Source organism: Tenrec ecaudatus, chromosome 1 (genome assembly GCF_050624435.1).
Source record: "Tenrec ecaudatus isolate mTenEca1 chromosome 1, mTenEca1.hap1, whole genome shotgun sequence".
Classification (NCBI taxonomy): domain Eukaryota; kingdom Metazoa; phylum Chordata; class Mammalia; order Afrosoricida; family Tenrecidae; genus Tenrec; species Tenrec ecaudatus.
The window spans coordinates 43,200,704-43,213,727 of record NC_134530.1 but is presented as its reverse complement, the minus strand read 5'-3'; positions in this window follow the sequence as shown (position 1 = coordinate 43,213,727).

Below are 13,024 nucleotides of genomic sequence, written 5' to 3'. Positions count from 1 at the left end.
CAGCCTTCTTCACCCACTTTCCTCCCATTCTGAGACTACTGTGTTCCTCTCCTTTGGGCCTGCTCGTTCCTCTCTCTCACCATCAAAGGAAAGGGTTCCAATGGCTCTTCCCTTACCAGTAGAAGTTTCCATTAAGTGCATGCTGACTCACAGTGACCCCATGTTTGTCAGAGCAGAACTGGTGACATAGGGCTTTCAATGACTTAATTTCTCAGAAGTAGATTGCCAGGCCTTTCTTCTGAGGTGCACCTCGAGGAACTCAAACGTTTTGGCTAGGAGAGTTGATTAGAGGGAGACACAGCAAGATGTCCAAAAGCAAGTGACGGTACCAGTGATTGTGATGGTGGGGGCTGGAATGGAGAGGAAGAAAGTAGATTGGTCTAAGATGCTTAGTAGAGTTCATGAAACAGAATGAACTTGCAATGCCTTGTCAAGAAATGTTTTTGCTGGAGAGCAAATGCTTTGAGAATGATTAGGGCAGGGAATGTATGGATGTGCTTTATACAATTGATGTATGTATATGTATGGATTGTGATAAGAATTGTATGAGTCCCTAATAAAATGTAAAAAAAGAAAAGAGGAGAAAAAAAAGAAAATGATTAGGGCAAAGAATGTACAGACGTGCTTTATACAATTGATGTATGTATATGTATGGACTGTGATAAGAGCTGTATGAGCCCCTAATAAATTGTTTTTTTTAAAAAAAAAGAAATGTTTTTGCATATTTTACAACTCCTGAAATTCCTTCCCAACAAACCCTTCTGTGTTAGACTAGAGAAACAAATCCATAGAGACTCCTATGTGTATAAAAAAGAGCTTTATATATGCGAGCAATTGAATATTGAGAAAATATCCCAACCCAGTCCAGATCAAGTCCACAAATCTAATATTAGCCCATATGTCTAATATATATATATTAGCTATATGAATTAAGTCTATAAAGTCCTCTTCAGACTCATGAAACACAGCAATGATGCCAAATGCAGGAAAATCACAGGTCAGCGGGTGGGGAGTCTTATGGATCCAGTGACATTATAAGCATCTCAGCTCAGGGGTCTCTACATGGCTTCTCCATCTCAGGGCACTAGTGTAGTTCCATGTGTCTTGTCAGTAGAGCATCTCCCAGGGTATGAGCCTTGTCAGTAAAGAGTGTTCAAGGGAGTGAACTGAGAGTGTGTCCCCTGCCTCCAAGGAGGAATACAGGAGTTCCCAAAATCCCCAGGAGAAGGCCAGGCTCACACAGAGGTCTTATTGTCTATGATCTGATTGACATGTCAGACTCCACCCCTTCACTCCCAATCCTCTTGAATTGGCAAATGATTATATAACTACCACACCTTCTTTTTACTTTCAGGAAAAATGTGGATTGTGCCTTGCTCCACTCTCTCCCACACAGACATTCCAATGCTTTTGCTGGCCCCTCAGTTCATACTGGTATTTTGTAGGGTTGAGGGGCAGCACTGGGAGTGGAAACAACCTGGCAAAATTACAGAGTGGTAGATGCGGGACCAGCTCTGTCACTAACTAACTTCATCATCTTGGATTAGTTGCTTAACTTTCTAAGCCTCCCTTTTCTCATCTGTACAGTTGTAATTAAAAATGGTGAAGGCAATGTAGTCGTCATGGCTAGCTGCCGTGGAGTTAACTTCAACTCAGAACTAAATGTTTCCCAGTCCTGTGTCAGCCTCAAGCACCGGCATGTCTGAGTCCATGCCAGTCCAGCTCACTTGGGGTCTCCCATGCCCTCCTTGGCCTTCCACTTCACCCACTCTCTGACCTCCTTGCATGGCTAATCCCACCATTTGGTGGTCAGGGTGTCTTACTGTGGTAGCGTGTGTGTTGCTGTGATAGCGAATATTATGTCACTGGTATTTCTAATCCCAGCAGGGTCACCCAGAGTGAACAGGTTTGAGCAGAGCTTTTCACCCAAGGGAGTCATGTTGGGTGAAGCAGAGGGCCACTCAGGGAATGGAAGACCATAGTCATTGGTCTTGCAGAATTCCATCATGCAATTTCCAGCTTCATTTCTATCACCAAGACCATATTTTCCAAATATTATTCCTTCTTCTTTGTTTCCAACATTTGCATTCCAATAACCCAATAATTAACCGTGTATCTTGGGTTTTTATGTTTGATAAGTTTCTGATGGGAGACGTTGTATAAAATTCTTCAATGTCTTTACCAATAGCTGTAGTGGTCAACGCATACATTGGAATAAATTTGAAAAAATACCATTTTTCAACAATGCAAATTGCGACTGTGTGTGTGGACTTCTCCAGATAGAATATACAGTAATCAAATTGACTACATCAGTGGAAAGAAATGATAGAGAGATTCAATATCAGCAATTAAAACGAGGCCAGGGGCCGACTGTGGAACAGATCATTGATTGCTCATATGTAAGTTAGGTTGAAGGCGAAGAAAATTAAAACAAGCCCAGGAGAGCCAAAATACAACCTTGAGTGTATTCCATGTGACTTTTTGAGAATATCTCAAGAATCGATTTGGGACATTGAATACTAATGACAGAAGACCTGATGCTCTGTGGGAGGACAACAAGAATAGCATACATGAAAAAAGCAAAAGGTCCTTAAAAAGACAGGAAAGAAAGCAAAGAGCAAAAGGATATCAGCAAAGACTATAGAATTTTCTTTTAATCATAGAGTAGCTAAGGAAAATGGGAAAAATAATAGTCAGTGAGCTGGACAGAAAATTTCAAAGGGTAAATCCAAATGACAAAGCAAAATGTGACGATGAAACATGCAAAGAGCGAGAGTTAGTAAACCAAAAAGGAAGAACACACAATATAAATGGAAAGAACTCAAGACAAAGTTAAAGTTGCTATATTGAAAGGTTCTATGGTAAAATATTGAGCGATGCAGGAAGCATCAAAAGAAGTTTTTTTTTAAGTTTATACAGAAATCACTGTACCCGAAAGAACTAGTCACCATTCAACCATTTCAAGAGGTAGCCTATGAACAAGAACCAATGACACTGAAGAAAGACCTTCAGGTTGCACTGAAGGCATTCACCAAAAACAAAGCTCCAGGAAGTGATGGAATAACTATTGAAATGCTCCAACAACATGCAGCAGCCCTGGAAGCACTCACCAATCTATGTCAGGAAATTTGGAAGACAGCTACTTGGCCAATTGACTAAAAGAGATCCATATTTGTATCCATTTCCAAGGAAGGTGACCTAAGAGAATGCTCAAACTATAGAGCAATATCATCAATATCACATGTAAGTAAAATTTTGCTGAGGATCATCCAACAACAATTGCAGCAGTACATTGACAGGGAGATGCCAGAAGTTCAAGCCAGATTCTCAAGAGGACATGGAACAGAGGATATTATAGTTGATGTCAGATGGATCTTGGTTGAAAGCAAGGGATACTACAAAGATGTTTACTTGTGGTTTATTGACTATAAAGGCATTCAACTCTAAGGGTCATAAATTATGGACAATTTTAAGAAGGGAATTCTAGAACATCTCATTATGTGGGACTTGTAAGTGAAGAGGCAGTTGTGTGAACACAAAGGAATACTTAATGGTTTAAAACCAGGAAAGGTCTGTGTCATGATTGTATCCTCTTTGTGTTAGGCCACGTTGACTAGAGAAACAAATCTAGAGACACTCATATATGCATAAGAAGAGCTTATATCAAGAAGTAATTATTTATCAAAAAAAAACAGTCCAACCCACTACAACTCAAGTCCATAAGTCCAATACTAGTCCATAAGTCCCTCTTCAGACTCAAGCAGCCACAAACAATGGTGCAGAATGCAAGATGATCACAAGTTGGTGGGTGCAAGGTCATGTGGATTGGTGGTGGTGGAAGCATCAGGTCTCAGAGGGGCCTGCCAGCAGAAAGATAAAGGCAGAGAGGGAAGGGGAAGTTCCCAGGGCCCTCTTTACTAGAAGACCAGGCCCACGAGGAGGCACCATCAGGCTGTGACCTGATTGACAGGTTGAATACCAGCCCTACACTTTTGTATATCTTCACATTGACATGAAATTTTGTAACTACCATACCCTCATTATAGTTATTTAATCTGTTTACTAAACAAATAATCCAAGAAGTTGGATTATAGGAAGTAAAACAGTATCGGGATTGGAGAAAGACTTATTAGCCTGTGATGTGCTTGCTGAAAGCCAGGAAGAACTGAAGCATTTTCTGGTGAAGTTCAAGAACTGAAGCCTTTGGTGTGGATTAGAACTCATAGTAGGTACTTCTGACAAGATGGAAACTGAGTAACACATACCAGAGGGACTCCACAGAAATCAGCCGAGGAGAGTCACTAAGAGGGAAATTCCACACTGCCGGGTCACAAGAGAAGCATCATAAAGATAAGTAGCCACAAATCCACTAGGTTTCGAGGAGCTGGGGGCTTTTGACTTATCACAGTGAAGGCCAGCTAGAGTTTGACCTTAGTCCTGCTACTGTCTTGACCAGGGCTGGGATCATTTGGAGCCAGTCCAAAGGCTTTATCTCAACAGAGCCACAGCTTGCCATTGCCTCGGGACAGAGTTTAACCCCCTCCAGCTCCAAGGTCAGGGACTGGAGCTCAGCTATATTGTTACTTTTGTTTCTCTCTCTTCTCTCTTTTCCACCACAGTCTCAGTGGGCTCCGTTTCTCTCTCTCTCTCTCTCTCTCTCTCTCTCTCTCTCTCTCTCTCTCTCTCTCTCTCTCTCTCTCTCTCTCTCTCTCTCTCTCTCTCTCTCTCTCTCTCCTTTCCCTTTTCTCTCACAGGCCACTGCCAACCTCCAGGCCACTCCCCTTAGCCGATGACATTTAGACCTGCCCTCCACCCAGCTGGGAGAGCTCCACCCACTACAGCATAACCCAAGGCTGGGGAAAGCCTGCCCACCTTCTTCCTGGAGAAATCCTGCCTGTGTGACTGGGAGAGCTCTTACCTGTTCTCTGTGGTCCCATGTGACTGAGGGAACTTCCTCCCACCTGCCATCATGTCTCACATGACCTATGGCAGCTCGGCCAATGCTCACCAATGTTCCACGCTGCTGAAGGAACCTCTGCCCAACCTCCGCAGTGATCTAGCTGATCAGGGAAATTCCACCCACCATTCTCAGTGCTCTACACCAAAGCGGTCACACCCACCTGCCTTTTATGGCACTATGGTTGCAGCAGGTACCCCTGCATGCCCTCTGCTTTTCCCCAAGCTGCTGTGGGCCACGCCATCTTGGCTTCTTGTGAGATCACCCAGTAGCACCATCCTTGAGGGTTCACAACCACCCAACCAGCATCCTCCCAGAGGATCATCCAACTTGCCCTCCAAATAACAGAATGCTTGTTGACTAAGGAAAGAGTGAAACCACAGAATGATAAAGCAGTAGACCAATTCCATAGTGCAATTAGCTTCAGGCAATTCAAAGAAGCATTCCCATGAGTCTCCCACAGAGAGCTCAGGGCTCTTCAACTCTCTGGAAAATGGCACCTGCCTCTTCTAAAACAATGCAATGCAAACACCAATCAGCCCCAACAACCTCAACAAAAAAATGGGAAAGCAAAAGGCAATATCAGAAGATGCTCTGAACCTATTGATGTGCATGAAAGAAGCAGACATTGACCTGCCACAGAAAGAATTTTTCAGAATGTTTCTTGGAGTCATACAAGATAAGCGGAAAATGATACAGAAAAGGATGAAATGATATAGGAGATAAAGGCCATTCACCAAAGAAAATACAAGAGCCTAGGGAGGAGATAACAAAAACCAGTAGTAGACTCATGGACTTCGCCAACAGACTGGAAGGGGCAGAGAACAGCACCCATGACCTAGAGGACAGCCAAACAGACTATAGCAAACGTGAGCATAAAACTACTAAGATCATCAGAAAAGTTGTGTCTGATGCTATAAAGAGGAACGGCATCAGAATGATTGGATTACCGGAGGAAGACACAACAAAGAAGTCATCTGCAAAAATAAGGAGAGAATTCTTGGAGGAAAACTTCCCCAACTTAATCAATGAAAACCAGGCAACCATTCAGGAGGCTGAAAGAACACCAGCTAGACTCAATCCCAAGGAAAAGTCACCAAGGCACATAATAGTTACTCTATCCAACTTTGAAGAAAAGGAGAAAATCATGAGCGCAGGTAGGGAAAAACAAGCAATCACATGTAAAGTTTCCCGAATAAGAATATACTCAGACCTATCAGTGAACACTATGAAGAAGAAGAGAGAGTGGAGTAACATATTCCAAAAAATGAAGGAAAATAACACAAACCCAAGAATACTCTTAGGAGAGGGACATGTCTGATCAGAGCACACAGGAGCAAATGAAGGGAGAGGAAGAGAGATTGGAACACATCCTGGCCCACCAATCCCTGAGGACAATATTCCTGCTCAGAGCAACCAAAGCACAGAGAGGACAATAGGGCCAGCCCCTCTATGAGACATAATGTCCCTCATTGACCTGGCATTCCAGGATGCTCACCTCCCCGACATGATCACCAAAGACAAAGTGGGTACATAAGAAAATATGAAGAAAGCTGTGGTGCCCAGCTATCAAAAGATATAGTGTTTCGGGTCTTAAGGGATTGAAGATAAACAAGCGACCATCTAGCTCAGAAGCAACAAAGCCCACATGGAAGAAGCACACCAGCCTGTGTGATCACAAAGGGACATCCTCTTACAGAAGGGTTTCGGGGAGGAGATTAGACCAGTCAGGGTGCAGTATAGCACCAATGAAACATGCAACTTTCCTTTAGTTTTCTAATGCTTCCTTCACCCCACTACCATGATCTCAATTCTACCTTGCAAATTTGGCTAGATCAGAGCATGCGCACTGGTACAGGTAAGTGCTGGAAATGCAGGGAATCCTGAACAGATAACCCCTCAGGACCAATATTGAGAGTAGCCATACCAAGAGGAGAAGGAGGGGCTGTGGGAGAAAGGGGAACCAATCACAATGATCTACATATAAATCCCTCCCTGGAGGACAGACAACAGAAAAGTGGGTGAAGGAAGACATTGGTCAGTGTAAGACATGAAAAAATAATAACAATTTATAAATTATCAAGGGTTCATGAGAGTGGGGGGAGGGAAAACAATGAGAACTGATACCAAGGGTTCAGGTGGAAGGAAAACGTTTTGAGAATGATGATGGCAACAGATGTGCAAGTATGCTTGACACAATGGATGGATGTATGGATTGTGATAAGAGTTGTATGAGTCCCCCCAAAAAATGATTAAAAAAGAAGACGAACTCATTGTAAAGAAGACCAAAATCTTCATAACTGAATCATCATGGTAGAAGACAATACAAAGATAATGTTGTCAAGGATTTCATTTTGCTTGAATCCACAATCAATGGTCATGGAAACAATAGTGAAGAGATCAAATGATGCACTGCATTGGGTAACTCTGCTGCACAAGATCTCTTTAAAGTGTTGAAAAGCAAGGGTGTTACTTTGTATGAATGTGAATATTGGACATTGAATAAGGAAGACTGGAGAAGAGTTGATGAATTTGATCCATGGTGCTGGTGAGGAATATTGTAAGTACCATGGAATGTCAAAAGAACTAATCAATCTGCTTGGAAGAAGTCCAAGCCAGAATGCTGGTCAGAGACAAATATGGCAAGACTTCATTTCACGTTCTTTGGACTTGTTAGGAGAGACCAATCTCTGAAGAAAGATATCATGCCTGATAAAGCAGAGAAGCAATGAAAAAGAAGATCCTCAACAAGATGCATTGACACAGCGGCTACATCCATGAGCTGACACATAACATCAATTGAGGTGATGGTGCAGGACCAGGCAGTGTTTATTCCTGTTCTACATAAGGGCACTGTGAGTGCGAACCAACTCGCTAACACCTAATAGCAACAACATGGGATCTTACCCACTACACTTGTGATAGTTTGTGTCAACTTGGCTGGGCAAGAATTCTCAGGTGTTCACTTACTCTATAGAGTCGATATTTGTGGGGGGACATCAGACGCTTACAGACATCCTCCTTCAGGGAAGTTAGTCACCAGACTACAGGGTAGACCTCGCTCCCTGCTTCTGGGGACAGTAAACTATTTCTCCCTGAGGCCTGCGACCAAGCGTTCTCATCCTACCAATAATGGTCTCTATCAGTTGAGCCAGGGAACAGGCCAAACTGGCTCTGTGACATCCAGAGTTACGTTGCCATCCTAAATCTAGGATCCGCCCATCTTGCCACATGTATACCCCCAATCCCTCCTCTTCCTATTACATGGATACCCCTAGATCACCCCCTCTCATTACTGGATTACCTATAGCACAATCCCTTCCTGTGATGTATGTCTTCACCTGTAATTGGGGGTTTGCATGTCCCTAGAGAATATAAAAGCCTGGGCTAGCATTAAATATATCTCTTTCCCTCCCTCCACGTGCACCACCAAGCGGGGCTGAGGTGAGCATGCTACCATGAAACGTGTCTGGCTCCATTTATTTCAATACTTCTCTTCTATCTCTCATGCTCTCTATAACTCTACTATAATCTTTACTTATTATGGCTGTACAATTATGCCTACCAGACCCAGTAATAATGCATTAAGGGGCTGGCAGATATTGACAGATATTGATTGGATTGGACAGAGCAGAACTGCCCCTGTGGGTTTGCAACACTACAAATCTCTATAAGAGTAGAAAGTCTCATCCAACCCCCCCCCCCCACCACTCACACACACACAAAAGTGACTGCTGCTGACCTTGCAGCACCAGGGCTCCTTGTTTGGCAGTTATCTACTAATTCCGATGATGTTATATAGCCCAATGTAATAACCTCTTTAATGGGCTTTGCTATAAGCAGCCTGTCAGTTGTAAGATTACAGTGGGATTCAACCTCCTTACTCAGATCATAGCCCTGATACAATCGATAGAAAGATAGTTTCCCCTAGTGTGGCTGCTTCCAATATAAGTCGACACTGTGGGGAAGCTTGTGTGCTCTTTGCTGGGTCTGGAGGCTCCATATGGCTCATTAATCTCTGGTTCTTTGGACATGAATCAATGACCTGCCGTACCTGGGAGTTATCAACAGCTACAAGCCTGTCAACCTTGGATTTATTTCCCTCTCCAACCACAAGCCTGTCATGTTTCTGTTCATCTGGATTCATCCGCTACCATCACATATCACTATTTTCTATTTTACTTGCTCTGCCTTATAGAAGCAAATCACAGAGATGTTGCAGCCAGATAGGCCTGGGTTCTCAATTGCTTTCACCTTATGAAAAACCCGAATACATTGCTGTCCATTTGATTCTGACTCATAGCAGCCCTGTAGGGCCGAAAAGAGCTGCCCCACAGTTTGCCAGGATTATAAATTGGCACTGAAGCAGACTACCATACCTTTCTCCTGCAGAGAGGCTGGTGGGTTCAACTTTTGGTGAGAAGTCAAGCATTAATCACTGTGCCGCCAGGGCTCCTGTATCTTTTTCCTTTATGTGAATGAGTTATTTAACTTCTCAACCTCATCATTTTAGTCCAAGAAATGGCCATGGTGGCATAAAAATGGGAGGGAGACTTGGATAGAGTACACGAAGATGCCAAACCGAGGGCTTGCAGTGAGTGCCCCTTTATTGAATCTTTCTTCCGATGGTGCAAAGCTTCTGAGCTCATCATACGATGCCGACTGGCATTCCAGCCATAGAACCCAGGGAACAGGTTTGACACCACAACACATGCGGACCCGCAGAACACAAGTATCGCCAGCAATACAGACACTTGCCCTTTAGGTAAAAATCGTTTTCTTTCTTTCTTTTTTGGCATAAGCCACATGCACAGAATTGTGAGTGAGCTCTTTTCTCCCAGCGGAGGCCTGTGTTCCTCAGTGCCTCTCTTGGAATGAAGATCAGCCCTGCTTATAAATGATATCTAAAGGTCAAAGGGAAATAGTGCTTGATAATGAATGTGCTGCCAGCTTCACCAGAGTTAATGAAAAGAAACATCAAGTCTCATCAGATCCAAATTATTACAAATTTTTACAAACACGTTTTACAGAAATATGAAATAAATATAGGTGAATGTGAAATTAAAAATGCATGAAATAGCGTGGGATTTTCATGAACAACTGCAGCTTTGGGGCATCCAAGAAATGAGAACTCTCACAGCTCAGGAACAAACTAATCTAGTCATTTGTGGGGCAATTTGAGCTGTGTCTAGTAATATTTTAAATTCCTGATGGCCTGCATAGACCACATATGTCATTATATGTCCTAAAGAAAATCTTGTGCATGTCCACTAGGAGAAAGGTCAAGAATGTTTAAGACACCTTGCTTTGAAAAAGAAAGAATTAGAGACATATTAATCATCACCAATGGGGAAATGGCTTCTTAAATTATAGAACCAAACCAAATCAAAACAAACCCACTGCCCTCAAGTCAATGTGACACATAGCAGCCCTATATAAGGTTTCTGAGGCAAATCTTTATGAGCAGACAGCCTCATCTTTCTCCTAAGAAGCAGCTGGTGGACTTGAACCACCAACCTTGTACATAACAGCCCAGTGCTTAGCAGTTCACTAACAAGATGTTTTTGTTGCTATTCGGTGCCATCAAGTTGGTTCAAGTGACCTTATGTACAACAGAACAAAGTATTGACTTTCTTGCGCAAGCCTCACAATTGTTGTATTTGAGCCCATTGCTGCAGCCACTGTGTCAATCCTCCTGCTTCCTGCTTGTTCAGTGGCAGTTGCATGAGTTGGGAAGGCTTTCCAGCTTAGCATGTGACCCACTAACTCGAGTGGACTGGCCTTGCCCACTCTGCATCTGTGGGCCATTCTCGTTATACAAATTTATTTTTTTCATGGAAATTTCCTTATTATATATACTTGAGTGTCACTGCTTTTTGATTCTCTAGAAAACTCAGCTTGAGATACACTTCTTTAAAGAACAAAGCGCAGCACCTCTGCCCACCCAGATTCAGTCCTCACGCAAACTCGACATAGTGGGTGTGCTCTGTGCAAATGACTGACTGGCAGAGGCCCCAAGAGAGACTACCGTAGGTCAGGGTAAGGACCCTCTGGTTTTCTGCTGCCAAGGTCAGATCTTTAATGTCATCCTCTTTGTACCTGAGGATGGCGAAAAAGGCCACACAGTTTGACTGTCTTCCATGATAGGCCCTATTAGGTCACAACGAAGAATGTTTTTCAACAACAAAAACTCCTCCCTCTTTGTCAGTCATTCTGTGTTTCTGTATGTCTTCGCTGTTGTTGTTTGGTCCATATAAGTTCATGTGTGTGGTGTAGTGTGCATACATATATATAGCTTTGTCACACCTTGGCTTTTCTTTCTGTTGTGGCTCCTGGTCTTTGTGTGGCTGATACAATCTGCATGCCTCTGTTTGCCACGCGTTCCCTCTCTGACTTTGTCCCCTTTATCTAGACGTTGGCACGCCTTCTGTCTTACCCCTTAGCATATGGTAGATGGCAGATAGTTTTAGAGGGAGCTGATTGATTTGAGTCCAAATTCCATTTATGCTGCTTCCGTGCCATGTGCCCATTAATATTTTCTATTATCTTTCTGAGCCCAAGTTTCCTGGAAAGTGAAAATAGTCACGCTTCTTCTTGAAGTGTTCTGAGGTATTCATAGAGCGCAAATTAATAAGCCCTGGCGTGGCAAGAGTTCCTTCTCAGCTGTTAACCGGAAGGTTGGTGGTTCAAAATCTGCCAGAGGCACCACAGAAGATAGCCCGGTGATCTGATTTCATGGAGCTTATAGCCAGGAAAAGGAGTAGTTCTTTCTAGAACACGTGGGGTCACCGTGGTTCAGAATTGACGACTGACAACGACAATAGCACAGTAGAACGTATGCAGTGGCCACACAAGAGTGCCAGTTCTCCCCTCCTCCTCCCTCTGTTTTCCTTTTCCTACTTCACCGAGGCCCATTAGCTCCCCTCCCTTTACCTGGATGGAAATGGAAGTATCTTACATGTAAAATGAATCGTTTAGTATCCTCCATCGTTACTTCCTCCAGCTACTGCATAGAGCATCTTATATTGCTCTCAGGGGAATAAATGACCCAAAAATGATTTTGCCTCCATTCCCTAGTAGCCCTTGATGGTGACGCACTGGCTAAGGGCTCGGCTGCTAACCGATAGGTCAGTGGTTCAAACCCACCAGCCGCTCTGTGGGAGAAAGAGGTGGCAATCTGCTTCCATCAAGATGGTAATCTAGAAAACCCTGCGGGGCACTTGGACTCTGTGCTGCAGGGTCACTATGAGGCAGAACCCACGCAACAGCAACAGAGAATTAAACAGTGAATTAAAGCTACGGAATGCTAATCCCTGAGCTAGATAGGCGCTCACGCTCAGTCAATGCCCTGGCTAGACCTTGAGCCGCAGGGTTTATCTTGACAAGTCCATGATGATTTCATTTTGGTATCTCTGTGCCAAAGATCTTAATTGCCCAAAGTGTCAGTTGTTATAGTCGTCCTACGTCAACAAATTACCTATGACTGTACTATCATCACTTATGCCCCGGGTCCCTGCCCTTCAGAACAGATGAACTAACCTGGCTGGTGAAGACAAGCGGAGGCCTGTCCATGAGGTACACAAGGGGGCAGCAGAGAGACATATTTTGTGCTTTGGAGCTAAAAAGCTGGCAAAATGGTTTTCCAGCAACTTAAAAGAAAAACGTGGGTTGTAGAACAAACCAAACCAAACCCAGACTCACTGCCATCAAATTGATTCTGACTCGTTGTTGTTGTTATTAGGCTCTGTCGAGGTTCCAGCTCATAGCAACCCTCTGTACAAGCAAGAGAGCAGAGCGCTGCCCAGTCCTGTGCAGTGCTCACAATGGTTCTTACCTGTGAGCCGTTGTTGGAGCTACGGGGTCGATCCAGCTCAGCAAGGGCCTTCCTCTTGTTTTTGCTGTCCCTCCACTCTGCTAAGCACGATGTCCTTCTCCAAGGACAGATAACCAAAGCAGATGAGAAAAGTCCTGCTGTCCTTACTTCTAGGCAGCATTCTGGCTGTACTGCTTCCAAGACACATCTGTTGGTTCTTCTGGCTGTCCATGGGGCTTCCAAGGTTCTTCACC